Source organism: Anomalospiza imberbis, chromosome Z (genome assembly GCF_031753505.1).
Source record: "Anomalospiza imberbis isolate Cuckoo-Finch-1a 21T00152 chromosome Z, ASM3175350v1, whole genome shotgun sequence".
NCBI lineage: Eukaryota > Metazoa > Chordata > Aves > Passeriformes > Viduidae > Anomalospiza > Anomalospiza imberbis.
The window spans coordinates 16,241,314-16,256,712 of NC_089721.1; the positions used below are offsets into that span (position 1 = coordinate 16,241,314).

General features: G+C 39.8%; 1 pseudogene; it reads right to left on the reverse strand.

Annotated features, from left to right (window-relative positions):
* Positions 1 to 8,713: 8,713 nt before the first annotated feature.
* Positions 8,714 to 15,399, reverse strand: part of LOC137465520 (chondroitin sulfate proteoglycan 4-like) — a 29,500-nt pseudogene continuing 22,814 nt past the window's right edge.

Here is a 15,399-nt window from a genome sequence, read left to right on the forward strand (position 1 = left end):
TGAAGTCTTGACCCTGGTTCTCTGGACGGTGTTCCCTGCATGATTTAGTGTCCTCTTGGTCCTTCAGTATTTTTGCAAAGAGCCTGTATGGCTCACAAGTTTGGACTCTCTTCTGGGAGTGGAAGGGGATACTTTCTCAGTCAGAGACAGAAGGTCTAAATCTACATTTACCCAATATTACATGAACGGTGCAATCACGATCCTTACCTAACCTACCAAGACTTTCCCAGTGTATATGGGATTTGCAAACCTAGTGGCAAGGTGTAGGCTAGAGCTGGATCACTTGAGACCCTGAACTGCTAGGCCAGGCTCTCTACTCCATCAGTCAGCAGAGTGTAAATCCAAGGCAAGCCCTAAGAAAGGCCATTCTGATTTCAGCGTCTTCCAGTGAAACCAGGCACTGTCAGGCTCCTGCTGGGATGTTGAAGGTTTAGTGAATGCAGGTGTATGGCATCAATATGCAAGTATGGTGATTCCTGGTTCTTGTTCTTTAACCTCAGAGTGAAAGAGCTCACTTGATGTTCTTCCTTTTTATCAGTGGCTATGGCCAACCCAGGAGATTTCACAGGCTGATCAACACCCTAATGCCAACAGTGCTTGCACCCATTACATCCCCATGTGAGATCCCTCTGAGTCAGGTTTGAAGGAGCAAATTGACACAGAGGAGTCACTTCCAATCAAAGAGGCTACAGATTTGCTGTGTAACTATCCAAGTTTCCAGCATCCATTTTATTTTCAAAGAATGTAGGAGTCCTGTTTGTCTGCCCTAAAAGCAAGAGCGGCTATGCCATTTCCTGTGTCTGTGGAATCTTCAAAGGCAGTTTGCAGAAACTTTGAGTCAGTCATCTCCTTCTTTCCATATCACATGCTTGTGCAGAAGCTATTAGTCATTTGTGTCATCTATTCTAGCATGGAAAAAAAAGTTGAGCTCAGTCAAATACTTTGTAAATATAAGATCTCCTAATAGGAAAACCACAACTTCCATTCCTCTATGGAAATTGTAAACAAGAAAATAAAACACCTTTTTGAGATACTTGCTGGATGCTTGCTTTGGTATTTCTTAAGCCTATGCTGTCAGTATAACTAGTTGGATGATTTACCCACACAGCATTCAAACATATTTCCAGTTACAGCTGCTCTGCACTTGCTAAAGAAAGGCACTCAGTTTCAGTGGAGTCTGCATTGGCTGTACAAACAACTGGCTTCATAATTTTTGCTTTATTTTGTTTATTATATCAATAGCTAAGAAATTAACAGGACCATGTCTTGCATACCAGAAAAGAGTGTGAAGACAAAATAAATTTTGTTATTTATTTCAAATTATTCTACAGTTACCCACATGTAACAGGGTTGGTGTGTTTTTTTCCTAAGTAGTAAAAGTTCGACAAGTTGTCAACAGCAGCCATGTTATTCCTAGAAATGCACTTATCAGCTCCAAGAGGTCTGGAGTTACAAAGACTTTCAAATATTTGAAGTACTAGAAACTTTCTGTTCCAAAATCTATGCACAGGAACATCTTCTCATCAAACTTTCTTATAAAATAAACACGTATTGGTGACTTATGGCCAATGAGCAATTAAACCAAATAACAGTTACTTAACAAAGACAAGTGAATTCTTAGGCAGTCAGACTTAAAGAAAATGGCAACATCAACAAAGGAGAATGACTTAAACTATCACTGAGGTAATGGGCAAAACTGCATTCAGTATGTACATCCATCCTATACTAGACTGTAGCTCTAGTGGCTGGGAGGAGATGCACTGTTTACAACTATTCTAATATCTGACAGAGGGTCTGATTTTTATATATATTTATTTATTCTTATATATCTGTGTTTATATATTCCTCTCCTGTGTTTGTGTTTCTCAAAAAGGAGATTGGTTTGTTGTTTGGGGTTTTTTTTAAAGAAGATAAAACTCTAAAGCAGAACATGTACTCAGGCATTTCTTAGTAAAGAACTGCCTACTGCTTACAGCTGCCAGTCTGAGAACTCCCCATCAGGGTGGCAGTAGGACATCTGAGAAACTAGACCCGACCTCCACTGCCTGACAGCCCCTGAGAGCAACTCCTTCCTCTGCAGCTGCACCGAAGATGCAGGAGACAGCCTCTCTCTGACAGCAGGAGGAGTGCAAAGAGGCCAGGCAGTGAAGGCTCTTGCCCTCTGTCTGTGCAGCAGCCCAATGGGACATGAAATAGGCTGCTAAATGTCCAATGTCTGCCAAGCACAGTATAAGCTGAGCTTGGTGTTGAGGGAATAAGCTGCTGCTTCCTGAGCTGTGGAGTCACACAGAGGCACCACGAACGCACCATTTTACAACTTTTCAGGCTTTCTGGGGAACCAATAAAACAGAAATGGGTTTAAAGCACCTTTAAGTTTAAATTGTGGGTTCAGATTAGAGTAGGCCATTACAGAGATCAGTGGTGACCAACCATTACCTCCCTCCTTGCTCCTGAATGGCACACACAGAAGTATTTGTCTTCTGAGGGCAGATTCTATGCTGAGAACCAAGGAGATGTCCCTGAATCCCAGAAATCAGCACCATAGAGAAGACTAAATGAACCTAAGTGCTGCAACCAGGAACAAGGTGATGTCAGGAAGGAAAACAGGCACTCACTGATGATTATACTGCAGCACTCCTAGAAGAGTACAGGACTTTAAATGGCTAATACAGATTGAGTGAGACAGTCAATGTCTCACTCAGTTAATGAAGAAGGCACTTGTTTGTTCTAGTTGATTCATGCCACTTCTGCTAACTTCTACACCTGATGTAATCTTACCCTAGTACTGCTTTTCAACAGTATTTTCTGCAACCATGTGTAAATGAGATCAGCTCTCCAGATACATTCATTTCTTCAAGGATTAAACTCAGGTCCATTTTCATCTATGTATTTAGCTCAAAAATCAAGACGTCTGTTGCTTTACTTATAAATACCTTTCATATCTGCAGATTGCCAGTTTTACCATTAATCATTAATTGCTTCCAATTAATACAATCAGTCAAAATCCAAAGCAAGTTCATTCTGTTCCTTTCTGCACTCTGACCAAGACACTAGGAACACTGCAACTCTATTTTTAAGGTAACATTAATGCCAACAGACCTAACATCTGAATTACACCCTAGGCAACTTAACTCAGCCACTCTGGGTGGTGGTTATATAAAGAACAATTTTAGTGATCTGATCTGATGAACTCCACAACTGGACTTCTTGAAAGAACCTTCCTAAGTCAAAATTCAAAAAGTTCATGCCATAGATTATTTATTTCTAATAGAAATAATAGCTCTTGCCAGCTGCAGAGAGAAACAAAAGAAAAGGCAAACTGAGCTTCTAGGACTTGACACCTATCTCTAAGCAGGACTCTCCCTTCTAGTAGGAGCAAAACTCACCTTGGCACTTTCTCTTCACAGGCAGTGTCATCGATCTTAGCCTGCTTGCCTAAGGCACAGCCCAGCACAACAACTCTGCCTTTCAAACAAACCCATGGGTCTGCTTCCAAATGACCTTCCCATTTTTAGAAACTTCATCTAATCCCAGAAAGCTTGTCTCCGTAATTCTCCTACCTCTCCCTGCCTCTCTAACCAACTCCTTCCTTAGCACTCACTGCCAGCAAAGCAGCTTCCTGGGGGCTTTGCATGTCTCAAAACAACTTCCTACATGCCTCTCCCTAGGAGATTCAATTTCATTGGTATGTACTTGAATGTCTATACTTGTATAGGAAAAACAAGCTCTTGATTACTTTTTTATACTCCTGAGAATTTTCTCACTAATGTGCTTTCATGCACCACATCTTGTACCTATGCAAGATGAAGTGTATGAGCTGGAGCACTGTGATCAGTCACACGTTTTACATTGCATAAATTTATTCTGATCTATTGCCTGTGTTCTGGCAAGGAGTTCTGACACTCTCATCCCAATGCTCAATCTGTTCCTCCTTTGTTTTTCCCCAACAAATTTATGTGAAGTAATGCCCCTCTCACTGTGAAGCCATAAAAATGCTTTGCAGCTAAAACTTCAAACTGCAAATAACTTCATGTCTAGCAGTGCCTACCAGCTTGTATAAAGTATTCCCACAGAAACAACCAAGCAGCAAGACTGGAAATGAGGAAATGATCATGCAAAGCAAGCACTTCACCATGCAGAATCTCTCTACAAACAGATGGGAAAATATAGATTTCACCAGATGCAATGAAAGAACATTTTGTTCTGGGACTGCATTTGGGATATGCAAGCTCTGGCAGGAATTACTTAGCTTGAAATGAGTGAAGATAAATTAATACATTTTCCATTGAATATGCCAGGACAATTATTTTCAGCCTGTTTAAAAATATTCACAGAATGTACTTCAACACAGCATCACAAGGACTGACTTGACAAAAGTGGTGCAAGCAGAGTGGAGGCTACTTAAGTAGACTCTCTGCTGAATTTGGAATTGTAGAAGGCAGCAAAAGTTGTAGCTGGCCCTCATCTATACTTAACTAAAAGAAGAATGTAAAGGGTTTATGACCATTTCTGTCCTATTTTCTCTTCTTTCCAAACCAGCACTTTCTGAGGTGTAGGAGGGGTACACAACTCATTACTGCTGAAATATTTCTGTGCACAGGGCACTGATTCATGGCATACAGGAAGCTGCCCCCCAGGGCCACCAGCATTTCTGATGTCTCAAGAGGAAGTTCCTTACCTCAGTTTACAGAAACAACTGCAAGCCAGCTAAGTTCTGATTGAGAAAAACAATCAGGTTGAAAAGTGCATTTGGTGTGAGGCTGGAGTGAAGGGGTACTTTCGATCAAAATGAAAATCAAAGAAGAAACAGAACTAATGTATTAACATTAGTGTATTTAAGAACTTGATATTTTAAAATCAGATGCAGTTAAACAGCAGAAAAGCTTTCTGAAATAAACCCAGTGCAGTCCTGTTTCAGCAAGTTCAAATCACTGCATTTATTTTGATGTTACATTCCTGCAAGTGCTAGACATGACCAGGTTAGGTGCACAGTGAGAAGTCTCTCCTTTTCCAGCCACACACACTGAGTAGCACTGGGCACAGCACAGCATCCACCCCAGCACACGTGCAATTTAAAAAATACAACATTAGAAAACTCAGAAGAATGCTGTTATGGGCAATAGGATTTTTCTTTGTCTCTGCACTTCACAGGTCTTTAAAGAAAGCACAAAAACATTTAGTGCATGGATTAGAAACAAAAAGTTTATTGATTTAACATATGTTTTCAAGGCACTTTCATGTTGCAGTTTATAACTCCATTTGGTAAAATGGGGAATCCTTCAGAAACCCCATCTTCACTAAATAAAACACACAATTTCAAGGCCAAGGGAAACAACCAAAATATTCAAGCCAGATTCTGACCCTAAAATATTTGTGTTCCTAAAATCTCAAAAGAATCCATAACCACGAAATGGAATAGGTTTTTTTTCATTTTATAGACTAAATGTAATTTGGGAAATCCAGTCCCAGCTAGTTTTTATCATCTCAAACCTGGACTAGTTAAGCCAGAGCAGACTTATTTATATTAAATATCTATGTATGAACAAGATAAACCGTCCTCTCCCAAAGACTATCCTCCACTGTCCACAGGGTAAGTTTAACATAATCAGAGTTTTTAATTTTGGGTTTTTTTTACTAGGGATTCAGGATGGTATTTTAAAGCTAAATTCTTATGTAGTGATCAGTTACAATATTGCCTCTGCATTTTGCATTAAACCAAGTAATCACTGATTAACAATAAACTTACATTCACACAAAGTTTTCATCAAAAAAAAATATGGTAGGCACTTTGGCACAACTGTCTCACAGCAGCCAAAACTGAGGAAGAAAACTGAATGCTGGCACACGTCCCTGATTAATTAGGTGTTAAGGCTGATTTTAACTATAAAAACAGAAACAAAACTGAAAAAACCCGCTCAATGCTTTAAAAATTGAGCAAAATGCACAAGCTATAACCCCATATTGATTTATCTACTGGAAATGTACATCTGTTGTCAACCAAAACCATTTTGGAAATAGAACAAGATTTCAGCCCCTTATGCTAAAGCTAAAAGAGCCAGCACAAATTCTATCACCTTTGTTGATGTTCTTATGTAGTGTTTTTTTCTCCTACCATGCAAATGCTCAAACTCAAGAATGCGCATTCAATTGTGGAGTTGCAACTGAATGGCAGGTTTTTTGACTATTATGTCATGGTCTCAATTTTTACATCACCAGCACTACATCAGCCCTATGCTCCATGTTCACCGCACACAAAACACCACAAATTTAGGCACACCTGTCATTACACTGACACACTCAGCAAAATTTCATAAAGAACACATTTCATTTCTGTACATTTGTTCACCCTGTCACAAGCTGACAGTGTGGATTTTGTCACCAGGCTCCAGGAGTTTTCAGCAGTGCACTATTTTGGTATCAAACTGTAGGTGCACTGCTTGGAAGGATTTGGAGCATGACAGTGTCGTTTGCTCTTGACAGGAAGGTCTCAGAACTAGAAAAATGCGAAGCAGGCTCCTTCATGTGTCAGGAAAGTGCTGAGATTAAAATTCTTTACTCCTCGTTGGAATGTGGCCTGGAGAACGTGTAAAGGGATCAGGTTGCTGCTACTGCCTAGAAGGCATTGGAGGCAGGCTGTATCTGACAGCTAGGATCTGGAGGAAGCTGGTGCCTGCTTGCTGTTGCTAGAAGGGGTCCCAGGAAATGGCAAGAGACATACAGCTATACCTCCACAAAGGGTGCACCACCCTGTGGTGGCTGGCAACACTACCTCTGGCTGAGACTCACTCAGAACAGTCCCAGAGACCTCCTCTGGGAAAGCAGAAAAGGTCCACCACACAGATCTGCAGTGAGATCCACCTGAGACACCCAAACACCCAGAGCCCTTTGAACTCATGCACTGGCATCAGGGAATGACAAACATAAAAATTGTGTGATGAGGTGTTCTAATACATTTTAGTCTGAGTGTATGAAGGGTTCATATCTTCAGTCTCTAGTGCTCTAATAAGTTGACCATCTGAAGACGTGGCTTGTGTATTTCCCACTGACATGGACTACTCTTGTTACAAGTGGCCTCTAAAAAATGCACCACAATCATGTCTACCCATGGTAGTAGAGGTGGTAAAGATGAGGACTACCCCCACTGCTCCTGTAATCAGCTCCCAGAACACAGCAGTAAGCACAGTTTACATCTGGCCCTCCTTGTGGGTGAAAATTTCCCGTAACTACAATCTATAAATGACAGAAACACACTTAATCATCAAAAATTTAAAAAATCATCCAAAACAAAGTAGTGTGAGATGAATAGCACCAAGGATCTTGAGGTCAGCAAATCCATTCTATAAAAGCAAAAATGGCAGTACCTAAATAAAATTAGGCCTAAATAAAAATGGTATTTCAGTGTTTATTGAGTGGGTGCAGAGCTGAGACTGCTGAGAACAGAGTTTTTACAAAGAGGCTGGACAGAAGCTGTAGCAATTTAAAGGCGAAAAACAGATGAGAAGTCCACTGTTAATAAGAGACTGGTTATAATCACAGCACCATTTCCTTGAAGTCAGTTCATTCTTTGTAGTCAACAGGAAATATATTATTTGTTCTCAATGGAAATAAAATTGGGCCTTAACTGGAGACTGCACATCACTACTGACCTTCAATTTCCAAAAATAGTGAAATATTCCCTTTGTACAGAAATTACTCCACACTTCATCCCCAGAGCAAAGTTGGAGTACATAGTACTTGGAAGCAGTGCATAAGGCATATTTGTTCAGTGTTCTGGAAGATGAAGGGTCAACTGTGAAACTTCAGAAGAGGATACAAACTACCTTGCAGGATTGCTTCTGTCAGTAGCTTCAGGACCCATTACAGTATGCAGCACAGGCCTTGATTCTACTGCCATCTGCTTGAGCACATAGACTCCAGAGAAAGTTGTGTTTGCTTCAATGAAAGCAGAATTTACCCCTTTTTCAGGAGCAGGAAATTTTATGCACATCCAGACATAATCTAATCCTAAAGATAATTAAGCAGACAGGCTGACTGACAAATAACTTTTGCCATGTGGAGTAGAGGTAAAGGATAGATTTTAGCAGCTTTCAGACACTAAAGGCTAGAGTACAGCATCAAATCAGGAAAAAAGAATCCAAAAGAGCATACAACATCTCACAGTATTCCACCAGAATCCTTATTCACTGCTGTATTATTGTTGCTGAATAGAATTCTGGATATCCAGTTTAGTCACCTGTCAAAATATCCAGTTTTGTTTCTTTAGTATTGGCCTCTGAACAGCCTTCAGGTCAAAGTACATTATTGAAATTAGCACCATGGAAAAGTTACTTATTGAAACAATCTTTAGTTCTTTAAAGAGAAGTAGTGATTCAGAAGGAATAAAAGACCTTTATAGCAAAATCAGTTTAAAAAACCCCAAAAACCAAAAACAATTCCATTAAAAATATATAATCCATGACAGAACATTCTATTTTACCTTTCATGGGAAATAAAAAATATAGCATACATGGGGTGCACTCAAAATCCATACGGCCAAATTCCCCAGTGAATTAAGTGAGAATTTTGCTGACACACCAACTGCAAATCTTCTATTATGGCCACTGTAATCAGTAGGACTTTTGTTATTATTATTTCACAGGTATTCAGATTTCATCTAACACAGAGTGTATCATTTGACCTATAATAAATGAGGGTAATAAAGAACAAATTTTAGGTCAACAATATATATTCACTTTCCATGCTACATCAATTAGCATGACCAAAACTGGTGTAACTATACCCAGTACTGATTGTGCTTCAAAGTTGGGTTTGTTTTATGACAATATTGGATCATTTCAGGATCAAGATTTAAAAAGCTGTTTTTCAGATACCTTTCTGTAGTTGGAGGAACCACTGCAGGAAGCAGCTGCTCTTGTTTTTTTTACTGCTACAAATGTTGAGGCTGTACTTGTCTCAGCCCCCTTCAGGAGAGGAGTTACTGTGACAGAGGGCACAGTCAAGCTCCGTTCCAGACATCGATCTGCACTACTGAGGATTGCATCTGTTTGACTTTTGACTAAAGATTTTGTCTTTTCTTTCTTCTGACATATTGACAAAATGCACACAGAGGTAACAGCAACAATGAATAAAACAGACACCAGGACCAGGGGGATAATACGGTACCAAGGGTTGCTTTCACCTGCCTGTTCTCTGGGAGTCCTGGCATAAACCTGGTTTGTCATCTTCAACTCCACAGATACACTTGTTCCCATGGCCTGATTTAGCAATGGATCTTCCTTATGTAGATTTCTCCAGTGATTCTGCCCTGGCCACATAGTTGGTTCAGTCTTCTGCGGTCCTACTGCAGCCTCTTCATTCTGTGAAGAGACTGGTGCCTCATCCTTTGAGGTAGAGTGAGCCTTGAAAGTGGTCATACTGGTTACAAAAAGCACTTCTGTTGTAAAACCCTGCACAAGTGGAGGAGTGTGTGGCACAATGGAATACTGAAAATAGCCAATAGCAGGCTGCACAGCATCTGCCCTGAGCATAAATGTAAATGAGTCATTCAAAAGATCAATGCCTGTCATATTTGTGTTTATGTCTAAAAGCAAAACACCACTATCAATGTCAGCCTGGGTGAACATCTGAGTATCTTCAAACACTGCATCATTCACAAACCTTTTGTTTACAATCCTTCCATGAGAGGGGACCACTATCACTTCAAATCTAGGATTACTGTTTGTCAAATTGGCTAGCTCAGAAGCATCCAGGTCACTGCTTCCAAATTTATAAGCTGCTTGATTTGAAATCTGCAGGTCAGATACAATTTGTACTAAAGGCATCGCTGTCATGTTCAGCACTTGCCCTGTTAGATTGCCTTCAGCAGTAAAAAGCATAAACTCCAGAACATCACTGGAAGCAGTAAGATTTGTCAGGTGGTAAGAGAGCCTTCCCGAGTACAAATCTGCCTGCTCAAATTTAGTAACCTGCTCATTTCCAATCATGAGGTGCCCATATTTGAGTGGCTGAGTTATTTCATACATAATATTAGTGCTTTTTCCATTTTGATGGCTGAAAGCTGAACGTCAGTAATAGTGACAGATGTCTGGCCCTGTGGCAGCGCAACACTGGTAAGGATGACGAGGACAAGAGCAATTGGTACGACTTCAAGACTTCAAGATTGTTGTTTATACAAACAACAGTTTGTATAAAGGGCGATGTTTACCATCAGTCACACTGAAATCAAACACCCCAGAAGATGAACTTCCATCCTGTACAAACCAGACTTTACCACTGTCAACATCAGCTCGTGTGAAATCTTCTATAGAGACATTGAGATTGCTTTTCATTGCTAAGTAACCATTATTAGGGTTACTAACAATAGTGTATTTCAGCTCAGCTGGAGCATTATCTAAGTCTTCAACTTTCAGATTCTCTGCCCCCAGCATTGACACATCTCCCTGCAGGACTTTCAAGTGCAGTCTTTTAGTCTTCAGCTCTGGAGATTGGTCATTCACTGGGAAAACAGTGATACTAAACATCTCCTCTAAAACTTCCCTATGGGGCTTTGTAGCAGGTCGGCTCTTTAGGTTCAACCAAACAGCAAAAGTGAAACTGTCACTTAGAGATTCAGAATTATCATGTATGTACATAATTCTAAATTTGACCAGTACATACTGGGAGAAGTTAGGCTTTTCTTTGGTAACGTTTTGTTCTCCAACAACAATCATGCCATGTTGGGGTAAAGACAGAACCTTATACCAGACTTCGTACACGGAGCGCTGTACATCAGGTAGCTTAATCAACAGGTTTGAAGCATCTACATTTGTTTTGTTGATTAATACCCTACCTCCTTCCTTGACTACGGCACCTGGCAGAAAAGAAAAGAGAATCTTAAAAACTGAACATTTTATAGTTGCACTGTTTCAGAAACTACACATCAAACACTGATGATGCTCAAAAAAATTTTCTCTGTTGTGGTATCCTTGATTTCCACATGTCATGGCTAAAAACATATTACCACTATTTTTAAAATACAATCAGATATAAGAGACAAAATTTTTGACTGATGAATACACTAAGATTAAAGAATTACCAGTATCTCAAAGCTTCTTATAGTGTTTTTCACCTACCATTACAAAGAACAAAATATCTTCTACAGCAGCAGGAAGCATCAAACATATGTAGCTATCTCATTTCCAAGGGTGCAGTGAACACAGCTTTCCAAGCTACTACCCTACAGTACTCCCTGTGTCAGAAATACTCTGGTCACTGCTTACCGAAGACAAGATATTTTTGTTTTTTCTCCATTCTTCAATGGAGCTCTGACAGATCCAAAATAATTTTGAGCCAAAACAGTGAAGCATTTTTACCTGTATTAGCTAGAAGTCAACTATTCTGATCATGCCTGTCAATTTCATATGAAATGACAACATGGAACATCTGGATATCCAGAGCTGATGGTGGAGAGGATACAGTAAATGTAAAGAAATCTTCTGCACTCCAGTCAGCTGACTCAGCATGTAAGTGTTCATACATGATCACACCTTCATCAACCTGTTTAGGTAAAAAGAAGACATATGTGTAAGAGCAAGGTGATTATAAAAAGAGGCGTGTTAAAGACAGAAAAAGTATCTTGAGAACATTGTTCAAAAAGGCTTTGTACCTTAGTCCACACACAGTGTATGCAGAATCATAGAACTGTTTAGGTTACAAAAGACCTGTAAAATCAAGCCCAACTGTTAACCCAGAGCTGCCAAATCCACCACTAAATGATGTCCCAAGTGCCACATCTGCACATCTTTTAAAATATCCAGGTTGGTGATTCAAACACTTTTTCTGGGCAGTCTGTTTTAATACTCGGCTATATTCCACATGAAGAAAGGTGTCCTACTATTCCATTTAAACCTCCCCTGGCACAGACTGAGGCCATGTCCTTTCATCCTACTACTTGTTACTTGGGCAAAGAGGCCAACACTCACCTGGGTACAGCCTCCTTTCAGGCAGTTGTAGAGAGTGATAAGGTCTCCCCTGAACCTCCTTTTCTCCAGGATAAACACCCCCAGCTCCCTCAGCTGCTCCTCACAGGAATTGTGCTCCAGACCCTTCCCCACCTCCATTGCCCTTCTCTGGACTCACTCCAGCTCCTCAGTGTCTTTCTTGCAGTGAGGGGCCAGAGCTGGACACAGCACTGGAGGTGTGGCCTCACCAGTGCCCAGCACAGGGGGACAATCCCTGCCCTGCTCCTGCTGGCCACACCATTGCTGATCCAGGCCAGGATGCCATTGGCCTTCTTGGCCACCTGGGCACACCCTGGCTCATGCTCAGCTGCTGTCACCAGCACCCCCAGGTCCTTTCCAGCCACTCTGTCCCAGCCTGTGGAGCTGCCTAGGGTTGTTGTGACCCAACGCAGGACCCAGCACGGGGCCTTGTTGAACCTCACACCATCGGCCTCAGCCCATCGATGCAGGCTTGTATGTACACTGAGATTATCCTGCATTTCTCTTTCTCTTAAGATGGACTCTGTGTTGCCAGATAAACATGTGAAAGTCAGTGAAATGTTACTGGCCATGAATGCTTAGTAAAAGCCTTACATGAAGAGCAGAGAGATATATAACTTTGGGAAACTGTCTCAAACTAGTAATGGTGATTACGTGCTCAGATGTACTGTATTTTTAATAAATCAAAGTATTAGTGTCTAGGGTTTTCTTTGTAAGGACACTCGCAGGGCTGGATCATTTGTCCTGAAAAGGCATATGAAAGGCTCAAGGCTGGAGAAGGACTTTGATTTCCTTCAAATAGCAAAAGATACTTGGTAAGAGACTAAGCAAACCTGAAGGAAGTGTAATGACCACTGATATTTACTCTCACTTACAAGCAAAAAGTTGATGGAACTACGGAGTGGAAAATTTCTACATCACAGCAAAATGGGGATTCCTAAAGAATCCTAAAAGACACAAAGGAATCTGGTTTGTCCTCTGCTGCCTGCACTGACCTTGCAGATCATCACACTCAAGGAATCTAATCAGCCCACCATGAGAAATCAAGCTTCAAAGTATTGCAAAATACTGCAGTAAATATCCAGAGAAACAAATGCACATACAGGATAAAATCATTTATCTCTTTAGACCCCAAAGGAAAAGGTAGTATTTTCAGATTATTTCTCACCAGCTGGAACTACACCTGAATTTTATGATCAATACTGTAATACATTGGAACTACAATAGAATTCCTAACAATAGCAAGACTAGACCACTTACTGAATCTTATCCAGTAGATTCAGCATCTGGTCTGCTTGATAATTCATTCACTGGCCTGGAGAGATGACACTTACACCCATTAAATCCTTGGCAAGTTCCCAGGCAACCACTGACCAGACCTGCACATGTTAGTTTGTAACTGCCAGAGACATCCCTTGCTGGCATGGTGCTGGAAATTTACTATTTTAACACACTCCTCACACCCTGCAAACACCTTGAAGGGGCTCATTAGTACACATTTCTATCATATATGCTTGAAAGATGTGAAACAGGAAAACAAAACCCCCCTGGTGTTATCACAGATGAAGCAGTTTAGAAGTATTGAATCTGAGGTGTAAATATAGAGAGACTGAATCCCAAAATTACTGCAACAGCCCCCACTGAGATCACTAGGCAAACTGGGCTTTCAAAGTCAGTTTTCTCAGCAGCCTCAAAAAAATCCCAATTTTTCTGTGAAAAGTTTAGACTGATGTGACAAAATCCTTTATTCACATCTCCAGGTTTCTGCTTTCCCTGTAGTAATTCAATTATTAATGGCTATTATAGGACAGACAAAAAAAATAATAGCAAAAGGATATGTTAGTTCAGGGTAACTTTCCTCTGTAGGACTTCTAGCTGAGGACAGTAAATTTTTGTAACAAATGCAGGCACAATACACATCCTTTAAATTTAGCAGTGTTTAGTATCCATCTTAACTGGTTGGTTGTTTTGGGGTTTTTTGACTGCAAATCCATTCTAATGTCTGGGCTAAGAACAGAATGGAATTAGTGAGGATTTCTGTGTTTACCTCTGCAATGACCCTATATAATGAAGTTGCAGCTGGCTGTGAGATGAAAATACTTCTAAGATATCACAGAAAGTACTGCAGAGAAAAACAAAAATCAAATATTATGCTGAAAAGCTCTTCTGTTACTCAAGAGTGTTTAAAGTGCAAATAATTTTCTTCTATTAGCTGATCTGTTTAAGAAAAATGTCTTGGAATGCAATAGTAATTTCTGTTTCTTTTTGCTAGTTTTTTTTTCCCCCTTTGGCAACAAAGCAATAAACCACAGTGCATACAGAAGAGTTCACCACCCCAGCAAAAGCAGTAACTACTTTTCCAAAGTGAAATTCCAAGTTCCTCAACACAGAATTAAGTCAATGAATACCCACAGACCTACACCAATGCAAAATGTTTTTCAATTCAAATCAGTTTTACAAGCTTATTGCTAAACAGAAACTAAATGCTTTAATCTCAGTTACATGGAAAATGTACAATGTTTGCAATTTTCTTCACTCATATTTAAGTCCCTGTGATTACAACAGACTGGACTGAAAGTTTATTTAGGATCACTTTTCTCCCTCTTAAATCTCACCCTCTACCAGAATAAATAGCAATCTTCTTTGGATACTTGAATTCCACCTGCAAGAAGTCATTTAGCTCTACTTGTTTGAAATTAAAATGGCCAATAGAAATATCTCCAACAGACAAGAAAAGCATACATATTCTTTCACCCAAAACCTTTCCCAGTCTACAAAGTTAAAAGGAAAGTTAGCTATACATTACTAAAAACTAAGCTACAGAGAATAAGTCACATGGTACTGTTTGATAAACACACATAATGGTCATATCCATAGGCAAAAAGAGTGACACTTCAAAACTTTAGCTCAAATATCTTCTGTCTAACCTGCTCAATTGTTTCATCTAATACTCATAAAAATCATATATTTTGGGATCAGAAGGGTCAAGTGTCATTATACAGTTCATCACTTTTCATAAAGTAAGAACAAAACTCAGCAACTTTTCAAACAAGACCAATGACATAATGGGATTACAACATTTTTTTTATGAGAACCATTCTGTGTTCATCTTGATTGATAAACTCCAGGTGGAGACCCATTCTACAACCATCCTTAGTCAGGTTGTTTCAAAGCCTGATGAGAACAAATAAAAATGTTGTCCCATTTCCAGGTTTTACTGCCCAAGTTTCAAATTCTGGCCAATAGTTTCTTATTCCTTCATATACTCAATCAAATAGATACATTTAAAATGTAACATTTAAATGTAAGTTTTCCCATTAGCAAAGTCAGAAGATTGACCCCCTTTTATCTCACTCTAATTTTCTGAGAATAGCTTAATGTATGCTGAAGATAGTCATATTCAAATTCTGTACACAGACAA